Source organism: Nuphar pumila, chromosome 5, assembly GCF_984573655.1.
Source record: "Nuphar pumila chromosome 5, dmNupPumi1.hap1.1, whole genome shotgun sequence".
Lineage (NCBI taxonomy): Eukaryota > Viridiplantae > Streptophyta > Magnoliopsida > Nymphaeales > Nymphaeaceae > Nuphar > Nuphar pumila.
Window position 1 is genome coordinate 52,903,005 of NC_143253.1, and position 14,727 is coordinate 52,917,731.

The 14,727-nt window shown below is 36.7% G+C and overlaps 1 pseudogene; it reads left to right on the plus strand.

Annotated features, from left to right (window-relative positions):
* Nucleotides 1-2,468: 2,468 nt before the first annotated feature.
* On the plus strand, nucleotides 2,469-13,832 carry LOC149837596 (transcription factor MYB80-like; annotated as a pseudogene).
* Nucleotides 13,833-14,727: the final 895 nt, after the last annotated feature.

Below are 14,727 nucleotides of genomic sequence, written 5' to 3' on the forward strand. Positions count from 1 at the left end.
CTCCTGCTTCTTCCTTTCTCTTTCTTTTTCTTCCTCTTCCTCCTTCTCCTTCTCCTTCCTTTCTCTTTCCTTCTTTTCCTCATCATCCTTCTCCTTCATTTGCCTTTCTTTCCCTTCCTCAAACTCCTTCTTCTTCCTTTGCCTTTCTTTCTCTTCCTCAAACTCCTTCTCCCTCCTCCGCTTTCCCTTTTCTTCCTCATCCTGAAGCTTATTCAGTTCCTTCTCTTCCTCCTCCTTATTCAATTGCCTTCGCCTCTCCTCCGCCTCCTTCAGTAGTTTTACCTCGTTTTGCATTGCTATATGCTCCAACAACAGCTTCCACGTTTTAGTCTTAGCATCCTCTTTTAGATTGTTCAATTTCCTTTCCCTCTCCTCCTTATTCTTTTTTTGCCTTTCCCTCTCCTTCGCCTTCTTCCTTTGCCTTTTCTTTTCATTCTCCTCCTTATTTCTTTGTTTTGCCTTCTCTTGGTCATCCTTCTTTTGCATCTTTAGTTCTTCAGCATTCTTCCTTTGGTCCGCAGCCTCGATATCTGATGGATAATCCTCCGCATAATACAATTCCAGCGCTTTTTTCTTGTCTTTATCATTCTCAATCTTAAGTATATTTTGGTATCTTTCAAATAACTAAGATAGATGGGACTGGCGGATCACTTCTCTAATACACAACCCATAGAACGACGGGGTATCTCTTCTCTGATGAGCCGCAGACATTGCTAACCTGCACAACACATTAAACGATCATCATGATTACAAATCATCGCAATATTTGGCTTCATAACTACAAATCGTTGTAAGATTTAGCAAACTTATGTACAAATCGAGGTATCTTAATAAACACACATCGCTATTGCTTTGAATGTATAAATCATCGTCGATTCAAACTTACAAATCATTGTATAAATCGCAACCTTCAGATTGCATAACGAAACCTTAAACAAAACTCACTGAAACGATAGGATTTTGGGTATTCCAACTGTAGAGTAAGAAACAGTCAGAACGTATACGCAACAGATGGTGGCAATGATGCTGCGATTGCGCGTAAGACGGAAACAGATGCTCTGACGGTAGCCGAGCAAAGGAAAGGATGCTCCGGTGGCAACAGAAGAAGGCAACGGAAGATACGAAGACAACAGATGAAGGAAACAGATGATTCGGCGACAACAGATGAAGGCAAAGTATGCTCCGGTAGACTTTTCTGCTTAGGGTGAAAATGGATTGTTTTGAACTATTTAAATCCTACAACATAAAGTTGGCTTGCTACATACGCAAACTTTGCTGAAAATTTTGGCGCGATCACGATGGAAGGCAGTTTCATCCTTTTCACAAGCCGCCATTTTCGTTTTATAGATTGAGGGCATTTAGGTCCGTTCCATGAAGAGTAAGAGGATGACGGTAAAGGGTAATTAAGTCTTTGCGACGGCACCAAATTACGATGCTATGTGAGGCGGACACACATGGGGATACTAGTCGGTCTGCATCTTATACGTGGCGCTCATTGGGTTCCCCCGAACATGAGATGTAGCTACCGGCCCTGTTCGGGGGGGGGGGGGGTAACATATAACCTGCTCCGGTCGATTTGGCAAAAAGAGGTTGGGGGCAAAAATACAGCCGATTTTACAAAAGGGGGAGGGCTTTCGTTGAAGAACCAGTTACCTGGCTCCTTTTCTCAACCGGCCGTGTAGAAGTAGCTTTACAAAATTCTCCACGTAATATCGTGACTGGCCAGACGCTTTGGCAAGTCTCGAGCGCTGATCATCAAACATTACTTCCCCACTCAAGAGACAACAAGAGTGATGTTGTTCATCATTGTCATGGAAGCACCTCTGTCCACAACTAGACTCGTTCTGCCAGTCCCGCCATAGTCCATCGCCAATGGTTGTCCCACCACAGATGGATGTTGGCCACAAGGTGTAAGCCATGGTCATAGAGTAAGGCGACTGAACTGACAGGCAGATAGCAGGCAACGTTTCATGCCCGAGCACCATAAATTACCAAACCCGACCCCAATAAGAAACAAGTCATGTCTGGGACTTCATCTGTCCACTGGGCTTGGCTGGACGGATGTCCCAACCTAACCAATATAACCCGCTACAATGGACAGATGGCAGTTAAAGAGAAGCCCTTGCCCAAAATTCCTCTTGGTCTAAGAATCTGGAAGGGTCCGACTGAGAATGGATATAAGCCAACTTGTTCCCTAAATCTGTTCCATTCCCAACAACGGAAATAAAGCTCCAATCTAAGTGGAAACTTGATTTTTTATTTAACTTTGCACTCGAAACACCAAAAGCAAGTTAGGGCTAATTGAAGACTTGAAAAACCTATAACAGAACATAAAACATTACCAACGGCTACAGGCCAATGCCATTTTAATCTCCTTGTTGGTTCTTAGTATGCATTCCTACGCTAGCAACCAGACCAAGCAATAATGTGTTTTTATCTGCTGTACCTTAATACTTTTACTTGGTTGGCCCTTCAGGTGGTCCTTGATAGCTGCTCAATTTCCCGGACGTACAGACAATGACATCAAGAACCATTGGAACTCAAGCTTAAGAAGAAGCTATCTGGTATGGGGATTGACCCTATCACTCACAAGCCCTTCTCCCGACTAATGGCTGAGATTGCCTTGTTAGGTCAAAGAGGTGACAAAAAAAGAATTTAAGAAAATGGAGAGCTCAAGCCTAGAGGCATGTTCTTAAGATTGCTATCTTTAGAACTTCAGTCGCCCCACTTCAGGAATTTCGAAGATGCGAAAATGGGTTTGTTGCGACTGAGTTCCCAAGATACAATTAGGCTTGAAACTCACAGAGTCACTGCTTCGCAAGAATAGATGACATCTCCCCACACTTGAACTCTGCAAGCCAAATCAGGAAGAAAGAAAGGAGAAAACTGGAGAGTAAGAAATTTGTATACCTCAAAAGATGAGAAAACGAAGAGATTTATAGACTTCTAGTAAGGCCAAAACATTTTGCGATAAATGAGATTAATTGTCATAAATCTGACGATTTGAAAAGTCCTTGAACGGTCACCCACCTTTGACTGTAGATTAAAGGCCTTCAAAACCGTCCAACAGCCACAATGCACCATAAACTCAATATAAATGCAATTAAAACCTTTCAAACTGTGAGACATCTCAAAACCGAAAAGACAAAATGGACATTTGTGCCTCATATGCACCTTGCACCGCTGCGAAGTGCAAAGTGTAAAGTGCAAAATCAAAATGCCACATTGCGCCTCAAGCGAACGACGCGTCCGTTGTTGCACGATGCTCAACAACATCCGCAAGCCACCTAAAAACTCAAGGCTTACCAAAGTAAAGAATAGATAACAAACCTTCTATTTAAACCACTTGAAAACTTTTCTCTCTTAGATATGTGACTAAACATTTTCAAAACACTTTTGGTGGGAAACAAAACTTAAAAGGATTTTATATTTTAAAACTTTTCTAACAATCCCCCACTAGTTTTAAAATGTACTTGGCTTGCATAGAAACTTATGCATCAGTGAGAGCGTCTGTAAGACTTGAACCCCCACTTATTGAAAGAAAACCTAAATTAACCAAGGTGCTAAGTGGACTTACCTTGAACTTAGCTCCTTATATTGTTAACGAGTTTTCAATCATACATAGGTTTCCAAAAAGTTCAATTGTGTGGATTTCATGTTGGCACATTTTGAACCTTGTGCTTCCCTAGATTCATGAGTGCTCTAGAGAATTGTCAAATCTCATAAGAAGTGGCTCACACTTCTACACTCACATAGGTGAGTTTGTCTAGGTGTACTGTAACACACACCCTAGCCTTAAAGCCTACAAACTCATTAAGAGCTATTAGCTCAACCCTCACATTAGTTACAGCTCATAAGCAAACATCAGTAATGGGTTCACATAAATATGCTCAATATGTGTCATTCACCAATTTGTTTCCCATTGAACCTAAGCATGTGGGATCTTCAACACTCTAGGTTGGGTATCCTTAGGTGATGACTTAATTGGCTTAATTCTCATTCCCCTCGATGTTTTATTGATGACATTTCTAGAAAGGCCTTTCGTAAATGGGTCTGCCAAATTTTGACATGACTTCACATATTTCAATGATATAATATTGTCATTAATCATTTGTCTTATAAAATTGTGTCTTAGACTAATATGTCTAGACTTTCCATTGTATTTCATATTACCTGCTTTACATATAGCTGATTGGCTATCATAAAACATTGAAATAGTAGGTATAGGCTTCTCACCTAGTGGAATATCCACTAGCATATTCTTAAGCCATTCAACTTCTCTACAAGCCTATGCCAAAGCAATAAACTCAGATTCTATTATAGAATAAGTTATACAGGTTTGTTTCTTAGACCCCCATGCAACTACTCCACCAAAGGTAAAAACCCAACCACTCGTAGACTTGGAATCTTCAAAGTTGGTATTCCAACTTGCATCACTATACCCTTCAATAATAGCAAGAAACTCGGTATAGTGGATTTTGTAGTCTAAAGTATACTTAAGATATCTAAGAATCTTGTTCATTGTATTCCAATGTTGATGACCAGGATTATTAGTATATCTACACACTTTACTCATTGCATAGGCAGTATCAGGCCTTGTGCAATTCATTGCATACATAAGACTACCTACAACATTGGCATATTTTAATTGTTGAACACTTGCACCAACATGTGGAGTCAATTTCATATTTGGATCATATGGCATGCATGTCGGTGAACTATTAATATTTTAATACTTTGTAAGAATTTTCTCAATATAATGTGATTGACATAATGCAAAGCCATTATCATTTCTTATAATTTTGATTCCTAAAATAACATCTGTAACACCCAAATCTTTCATACAAAATATGGAAGATAAAAATCTTTTTGTTTAATTTATACATTCACTATTGAAACCCAAAATAAGCATATCATCAACATATAAACAGATAATAATAATTGAGTTACAATCTACTTTACTGTAAACACACCTATCAACATCATGTATTTTAAAACCATTATGTACCAGAGAGCTATCAAATTTTTCATGTCATTGCTTAGGAGATTTCTTTAATCCATATAAGAATTTTTCAAGTTTGCAAACTTTACGCTCTTGTCCTAGCACTACAAAACCTTTAGGTTGCTCCATATATATCTCTTCATCTAATTCTTCATTCAAAAATATTGTTTTCATGTTCATTTGATGGATTTGAAGCTTATATATGGCAGCCATGGTAATTAAAATTCTAATAGTAGATATTCTGGTTACAGGAGCAAAAGTATCAAAATAATCAATACATTCTTTTTGTTTAAAACCTTTTGCAACCAAACGAGCTTTAAATTTATCGATTGTACCATCAGCTTTTAATTTCTTTTTGAAAAATCATTTGGAGCCAATAGTTTTGCAACCAACAGGTAAATTGACTAATTTCCAAACATTATTAGACATAATTGATTCAATTTCATCATTTACAGCTTCTCTCTAAAAGGCACCATCTTGAGAAGACATTGTCTCTTGAAGGAACACAGGATCATTCTTAATTAGGAATGTATAAAAGTTAGAACCAAAATTAGTTGGTTTTCTAATGCGTCTATTGTGTCTAACTTCAGTTTCTGGTTTAGCAGTACAATCATCAAAATATTCAATCATATCATTAACAGGATGTTCATCTACTATAATATGATTGTCATCAAGAAGAGAATCAAATGCATTTTTATGTTCTATGATAGATGCATCTCTAGATTCTACAATAACATCATTAACAATGTCCAGAAATCTATATGCTTTACTATGTTCAGCATACCCAACAAATGCATATTTAAATGTTTTAGGTCCAACCTTCTTTCTTTTATTTTCTGGAATTTTAACATATGCTAAACAACCCCAAACATGAAATAACTAAGATTAGGTTTCTTACCAAAGTACAATTCATAAGGTGATTTTTCAGATTTGGAATAAGGAACTCGGTTAATAATATAACAAGCAGAAAGTATAGCCTCTCCCCATAAGTTGGAATGCAAACCTGTATTAAGAAGCATAGCATTCATCATTTCTACAAGTTTTTTGTTTTTCCTTTCTGCTACTTCATTTTCTTCAAGAGTTCTAGGAGTTGATGTTTGATGGATAATACCATTATCTCTACAGAATTTATCAAATTCTTCACCTAAGTATTCACCTCCTCTATTTGTTCTTAAATGTATAATCTTTGTTTTAAATTTATTTTGTACTTCAGTAAAATAAATGAGAAATTTTGAAAATGCTTCAGATTTATGTTTAATCAAATAAACATAACAAAATTTTGAATAGTCATCTATAAAGGTAATAAAGTACCTATTGCCGCCATGACTCAAAACATTATCCATCGTACACACATCAGAATGCACTAATTCAAGCAATTTATAATTCTTTTCTACACTGGGAAATGGGAGTCTAGTTAGCTTGGTTTGAATGCATGTCTCATACTTATGATTATGTTTTATTCTAACTTGACAAGGAGGAAGACCAAAGTTATTCATATTATGAATGCAACAAGAATTTATATGTCCTAAACGTGAATGCCAAAGAATATAGGAGTCAACCATATAAACAGAAGTAATAGTTTCATTTATGCTCATCTTGAACATACCACCAGTGGCAAACCCTTTTCCTACAAAGATTTTTCCTTTGGTCACAGTTACAATCTCAGACTCAATAACAATCTTAAAACCATTTCTTGACAGTAATCTGCAGAGATTAATTTTTTTCAAACTTTTGGAGTATAGTGGACATTCTCAAGTGTTAGAATTTTCCTGGAGGTGAAATTAATTTTCACACTCCCTTTTTCTAGCACTTTAGTTGAGGAAGAGTTTCCCATAAAGAGATTACATCCCTCACCCACTACTTCATACGACTTGAACAAGTTCATGTCGTTTGCCACATGAACAGTGCTTCCAGTATCCAGGTACCGGTCCTTATTTGCTGCCACCATGAAGGTTTCAGAGATTACAGCAACAAGCCTCTCCTCTGACTCATTTAGCTTAGGACCAGTCATCTTCCTTTCTCTGCACTCTCTAGCAAAATGGCCAAACTTACCATAAACATAGCAACTTATTTTCTTTTTATCAGTTGGCTTTTTCCCTTTCATGAAATTCTTTTTGATTTTTTGGGTTTTCATGATTTTGTCACCCTTGTTACTAACAAAATTCACTTTAGGATAACCCTCTTTAAGACTTGAATTCTTTTTCTCACGAAGATGAGTTTCCTCCTCAATTTGGATGTCCTTAAGAAGACCATCTAAAGTGATTTTCTCATTTTTATGTTTTAGGTGATTCCTATATTCTTTCCAGGAATCTAGTAGTTTCTCCATAATGACAGCAACTTGGAAGTCATCATCAAGATACATACCTTCTCTTTTGATTTTATAGGACAATATTTGCATCTCATGAATTTGAACAAGTATAGGCTAATCATCAACATTAGAAAAATTAACATACTGATCTACGATAAACCTTTTGTTACCAGCATCTTCTGCATTGTACTTGATCTCGAGAGCATTTTACAACTTTCTAGCCGACTCCAATGGTGAATACAAGTCAAAGAGAGAATCAGCTAAAGTGTTCAGGATATGCCCTTTGCATTGGTAGTTGTCAGTATGCTACTTCTCTCGCTCTTTTTGTTGTTCTTCTGTCTCAACTTCTCCAGCAACAACAGTGAGACATGCCTTTTTGAGGATATAGTCGATACGCAGCTCAGACAATAGGAAAGAGTTCTTTGATTGTCACCGCTTGAAGTTTGACCCATCAAATCGATCGAGTTTTTCAAGGTCACAACTAAGCAGATTGATGGAGTTGGATGTCAAACCAGAGGCCATATTGAAGTTCTAAAATTTTTAGGTCAAACAGGTGACAAAAAAAGGATTTAAGGAAATGGAGAGCTCAAGCCTAGAGGCACGTTCTTAAGATCGCTATCTTTAGAACTTCAATCTCCCCACTCCGAGAATTCTGAAGATGCGAAAAGGGGTTTGTTGCGACTGAGTTTCGAGGATACAAATAGGCTTGAACCTCAGAGAGTCACTGATTTACAAGAATAGATGACCTCTCCCCACACTTGAACTCTGCAAGCCAAATCAGGAAGAAAGAAAGGAGAAAACTCAAGAGTAAGAAATTTGTATACCCCAAAAGATGAGAAAACGAAAAGATTTATAGACTTCTAGTAAGGCCAAAACGTTTTGCGATAAATGAGATTTATTACCATAAATCTGACGATTTTAAAAGGTCCTTGAACGGTCACCCACCTTTGACTATAGATTAAAGGTCTTCAAAACCGTCCAACAGCCACAATGCACCATAAACTCAATATAAATGCAATTAAAACCTTTCAAACTGTCAGACATCTCAAAACCGAAAAGACAAAATGAACATGTGTGCCTCATATGCACCTCGCACCGCTGCGAGCGTGCAAAGTGCAAAGTATGCCATCAAAATGCCACATTGCGTCTCAAGCACCCTTGCGCACACACGTGCACACACGCGCGTGTGTGTGCGAATGGCACGTCTGTTGATGCACGATGTGCAGCAACGTCCGCAAGCCACCTAAAGACTCAAGGCTTACCAAAGTAAAGAATAGATAACAAACCCTCTATTTAAACCACTTGAAAAACTTTTCTCTCTTAGATATGGGACTAAACATTTTTAAAGCACTTTTGGTGGGAAACAAAACTTAAAAGGATTTTATATTTTAAAACTTTTCTAACAATTGCCACCACCTTAGACCCTCCACAAGCGGCCCACCTTGCTAAGGCAGCCCTTGGCTGCTTCAAAGACGAAATACTCCACCTCCTCACCAAGAAACGGATAGATTGGCAGATTCTACACTCAGCTGCTGCTTACGACACCATCCCGCCACTTGCAAAAAACCCCATAAATTCTTCATCATGGGAACTTGTTGTCAAACCAGATGATAAATATGATACCGTGCAAAAAATCAAAGTTGGTTTGTCATGTGCCATGCAGGACCAGGTCAACTTCGACCCTTGGTAGACCGAAGATCTCCACTCAACAACACTCTGGGGAGCTGTAGCTGAAGGTGCAGATGGATTGCCTAGCCACCAGCTTTCCCCCAGCATATGCAGTCGTGTTTTGGATCATCTTACGACTATGACGGGGATGCCTCACTGTAAAACCTATAAATTTTGGATATTATTAATGAATAAAATAATTTATTTTTATTTTTGAGTTAGAAATGTGTTTTTATCATTTAAATCTTATTTATTGGTGTTTAAATGCTCAATTACTCATTTCTGGTTAACAAGGGTAAAATTGATATTTTTAAAATTATTTTAGATATTTAACAATTAATTATATTACTTTTGATCAAAAACATATTTTTAAGAGTTTTGTAAAATATTTGTGTGATATCATTGAATTTTGAAATTTACTAGATGAATTTAACAAGTTAGAAATCTTAATTTTTAACCAAGGGGCATTTTGGTTATTTTAATCAAAAGTAATATTTAAAATATTTAATATATGTTTTGCAGTAACCAAATTTAGTGAGATGGAGATGTTGGTGTATGCAGTGTTTTTTGCTAAGTAGTTAATATTTATTGATGGTTAACCTTATCTTTTTGGATTTTTGGGAATTTCATATTTTTAGAGTTTTTGGCATTTTCGATCATGCACCAAGTGTTCGGTGCATCGTTACTTGGGCGGTCTTAGCAAATTTTGAAACCCCTCAGTCTTTTGGGTTTCGATTTATTGTTCTTCACATTATTAAATTTTTCTTAACTAAACTTGTAAAAAGCATGTTTATGCACTAATTGCGTTAGCATGATGTTGTTGTGCTAAATACTTTACTTAATTGCAAATACAAGTTATGCGCATACGCCGAACGTAGTTATGAATATCTAGGGGTGTTATGGTTGCCTATATTTTTAACGGGTTTGAGTGCAGGATATACTAAAAATATGATATTTACGCTAAGTATCAAAACAATTATAAGTCAATATGCATTCAATGCAATGCAATGCAAAATGCAAATCGGGTAAATGTTTGTGGTAAGTATGTGGTGTAAATGCATCACCCAATAAATTTATTTTTATTGTATGCAACACTTTCTTGCTCACACACACCACTTAGTTGTGGATATTTAAGACTGATGTTATTGTAGTTCGGTGATCATGTTGAGCATGATTTGAATGTATGAGAATAGAAGTGATTTTTTTATTGTAGTTCGGTGATCATGCTCATCATGATTTTAGATAGTGAAATATGGAGTGTGTTTGTTGTAGGTACATGTTTGAGCATATATTTGTGTGAATAAATATTGCAAAAATTGATGTGTTTGACATGACCATGTTGAATTCTAGCGTGAAATAATAATTATGTAATCATGCATGAAAGCATAAGTGATAGAATCATGTTCATGATAGGATTATACAAATACTGTTATGCATTGACTGATACGTCTCGTACTCTCATAAATGAACCATGATTTGTGTGATTGCTATTAATATATGTATATATATACTATGTGTGAGACACATTATGCATGAAATGCTTGCTTTGCATATTGATTCATGTGATGAAACAATGCATATATGACTTAAATCCTGTGTGCATAACTCAAACTATATAGGAGTTACGTATGTTGAGGTTTAGTTGCTTCGTATTATGAAATGTGCATGTTCACATATGCATGCATAGAACTCATGTTTTGTTTACACATACTTCAAGGTTTAAGTTATGAAATGCATATGCTTCTGTATGATATGATTTAAATGTCATATGATATGAAATTATAAATGTGTGCAATAAATGTTTAAGTTTAATAGTGAACTATGGTTCATGAAACCTTATTAGTTAAATTTGTGATTTTATGATTTAAGTGTCATATGAAGTGATATATAATGTGATGCATATTGATTATATACATGTTTGTGCCTGTGTTGGTCGTTATCGACCATGAGAGTGGTCAGTTGTATTGATGCATATATCTCAATAGTTTTCACTAAATATGGTACTCATTGAGAAACTGTTTCCAAAGAACTCTCTGAGGGTGTGCATGACCAGATCAGGTAATTTAGTTAGAGCAGTAAGTCTCTTTGAGGAAGTGCATTGTCTAAAAGTGGGTACTACACGAATACGGTATATTCCTGTGAGGAAGTGCATTGTCCAAGACTAGGCAGACCATCTGCCTAGAGCGGTAACTCTTTGTGAGGTTGTACATTTTTCAGACCACGCGATCCGGCATAGATCTTGTAAATATTTATATGATTAAATGAAATGTTATGATGAATTGTGATAATCTTTTGAGTTGATTGAGATAGACAGTTATGAATCTATAGATTTGACTTTTTTGTTGTATCATGATTATATACTGAACTCATATGTGAGAATCATATCTTTATTGATGTTAGATCTTGAAATGATGTTATGATTCTGACATTTATGTTAGCGTATAGGTGAATGACACATCACGCCTATAAATAACTAGTTTTAACTTATTAGGTGAATGATACATCACACCTACATAGTTTCATTGTAAATGATTGCATTATGATTGTCAGAGTGAATATATCACACATATGTATCATGATTGATGTATATCACGAATATCTAACTAAATTACTTAGAAGGTATGTGTGTGTGTTTCACGCTCGAATGGTCAAATATGATTTGACCTATTGCTTATAAGAATTATGAATGCATATGAAAATGATGCAATGATTTGAATGTCTTATATGCATATATATTTATGTGATGACGTGTATGACTTGAATGCATATAGATTATGCTTTATTATGTGTGTTAAGGTTGAATATAATATTAAGTGATGAAATATTTTTAAATGCTTTATGTTCGAATGCTTGAAATGAATGACTCATAGGATATTGTTCTCTTGTCTATCACTTGATGATTGATGAATAATATGTCATGTATTTACCTTTAAATGTTTGATATATTTTCTTTAAGTTTGAGTTTGGGTTGCTTTACCAGACTTTAGAGAGTCTAACCTCATTTTATTGGGGATAGATAGTGCAAGTAAAGTATGATGAGTAGTTGGAGTGAAGGATTGATCGAGTTGTATCCTTGAGGGTTTACTCTTACCTTGCGAACTTGGTAGACATGATCTTTTCGCTTTAAGTACTTGATCATGTAGAGACTGAACTATTATTTTTATACTCTGATTTGAATTGAAATTAAAACTCTTCATATTTTAGTCTTATATTGTATGTGGTTTGAAATGTACAAATCTCGTATATTCTGATTTGATTGTTATCTTTAGTGTAACCCCGCCCAAAGTCTTCACCTTTTTTTTAAAATCGTTTTTGCATTATAAGATCTGATTTACTTATAAAAAAAAAATTGATCTCAAAACACTACAAGAAAAATGCTAATTAGTGATGGAAATTTGCGATGAATTTTTTCCATCGCAAATTTGCGATGGATTAGCGAGAGAAAACTATTTGTCGCTAACATTCGAAATATTTGCAAAATTAGTGATGGAAATATCTCCCTCGTTAAATCCGTCGCTAATTAGCGATGGATTAGCGACAACATTTTTCTGTCGCCAAAACACTGCAAAAAATGCTAATTAGCGACGAAATTAGCAAGGGAATTGTTTCGTTGCTGATTTGTCGCTAATTAGCGATGGAACAATTCTCTCGCTAATTCTGTTGCTAATTTTTTATTTAAATTGTCCCACCTGAGGTGCAAAAATTCCCCCCCCCCCCCCTTCAAAATTTAAACCGACTGAGATTTAAACCGTTCCACTTACCGGACCGGAGGGCCTCCTTGACTTCTCAAACGAGGACGACTTCATGGCGGAGGAACGCAAGCAAGAGAAGGAGTCAGAGTCGCCCGCTGATGCTGGAGGACGAGGTCGGCCCAACCTCTCTGGTCCGGTAAGTGGGTTTTTTTTTCGAGCATAGTTTCCCGTTTTTGGCATAACGATTTTGTTGGGGGTTATGATTTCAGGTCGACGGACAAGCATTGCGGGCGTCGCAGACGACCCCGCAATGGTGAGTTGGGCCAAAAAAGCAGAGAACTAGGTCAGGAGGATGTTGGAGAGCGCATCGAAGAACGCGTCGGTTCTATGCAAAAGACCACATCGGAGAACGTGTTGGCAGGGAGAATGCGCCAAATAACGTGCTAGTTCTGTGCAAAAGACCACGCTAGAGAAGGCGTTGGTTCTGTGCAAAAGACCACACCGGAGAACATGTCGATTCTGTGCAAAAGAACATGCCGGAGAACGCGCCGGAGACCACGCCAGTTCTGTGCAAAAAAAATTGCTCCCTGTCGGAGAACACGCCGATAGGGAGCATTTTTTTTATATTTTTTTTAAAATTTAGCGATGGATATTATCTATCGCTAATTTAAAATAGCAAAGGACTTGCGACGGATCATGTTCGTTGCTAATCCATCGCAAATTAGTGACGAAAATAGCGACGAATAAGTTCTGTCGCTACTTAGTGTTAAAAATTTTGCGATGAAATCTATCTGTCTCTAATCTGATGCTAATCTGTCGCTAAACTGTTTAGCGATGGATTAGCGTCGGATTATAGACGGATTTAGGTCGTCGCTAATCCACAGGTTTCTTGTAGTGAAATTTCAATATTTGAACAATAATTAAGGTTTAAATTTTGGGGGCGTTACACTCACCTTGGAGCCAAAGCATGTGCACTGGGATCGCATGCACAGGTGGTGATCAACAAGGAGAAATTCTGCCATTAAACGGTGAGGATGAAGATGGCGAAGATGCACAATGTAGCAATGGAGGGGCCACCGGTGCTAGAAAAGGCAATGGAGTCTTTAATTCAGATGGTGTCTTGTGGGACCTATCAGATGATCTCATGGATCCCATTGTTTAGGACAACTAGGATAAAGTTTACAATAAAATCCTACGAGCAAAAGATAAAGGGAGAGCACAAACAAATGCTTTTTCTGTATACAGATTTTATTGATTATAATAAGTCATTTTTTTTCTAACAAAACCTATACCATGTCTTGTTTTCCCATATTTGAATTAAATAATACAAAATCAAGCAAAATATGAAGAGGAAGATGATGTATGAGCCAGGATCTGCACATATACAAACAACAATTGGATAAGAAAACAGTAATCCTTGAAAAATAAGGTGCAAAAAATCCAAAAACAATTCGCCTTTCCTTTTCGGTTGAAAAACAAACTAGGAAAAATGAATGATGGAAGGGATAGTCTAATACTAATCCGACCATATTTACATAGGATCAACAGCTACGTGCGAATGACTATTGTTGGCTTCAATCATTTGCCCAACACCCATAATGACTACCATTATAATTGTATTAGAAGCGTATAAGCAGCCATTATGTGTGTTTTAGTGACTCCAATTACGAAATGGTAGTTCGCAATCACTGACTGAGAGCAGTTTAGTAAATTCAGTGAACAACATTCATGAGATAAAGTTGCTCACCTCAAATTGCTCTTCAATGAAACAATAAAATTGATCACCGCAAGTTCCTCTTCAGTGAAAAGAATAAAATTGCTCACCTCAAGTTGTTCTTCAGTGAAAGAATCCGTTTGTATGATCCAAGTGTCTGCATGGGTTCTTCCTTTTGTCACTGTTGATTTTATTGGTGACTGTTCTCCAATAAATTGAGCTAATAAGGTGACAATGTCAAGAAGCCAGCTGCAGCAACACATTTGAAAGGAAATTAAAATAAAATGCTCTCTAGGAGGATCAAGCAGTGTGCCATATCAATTAAAAGTTATTTGTACCTAAT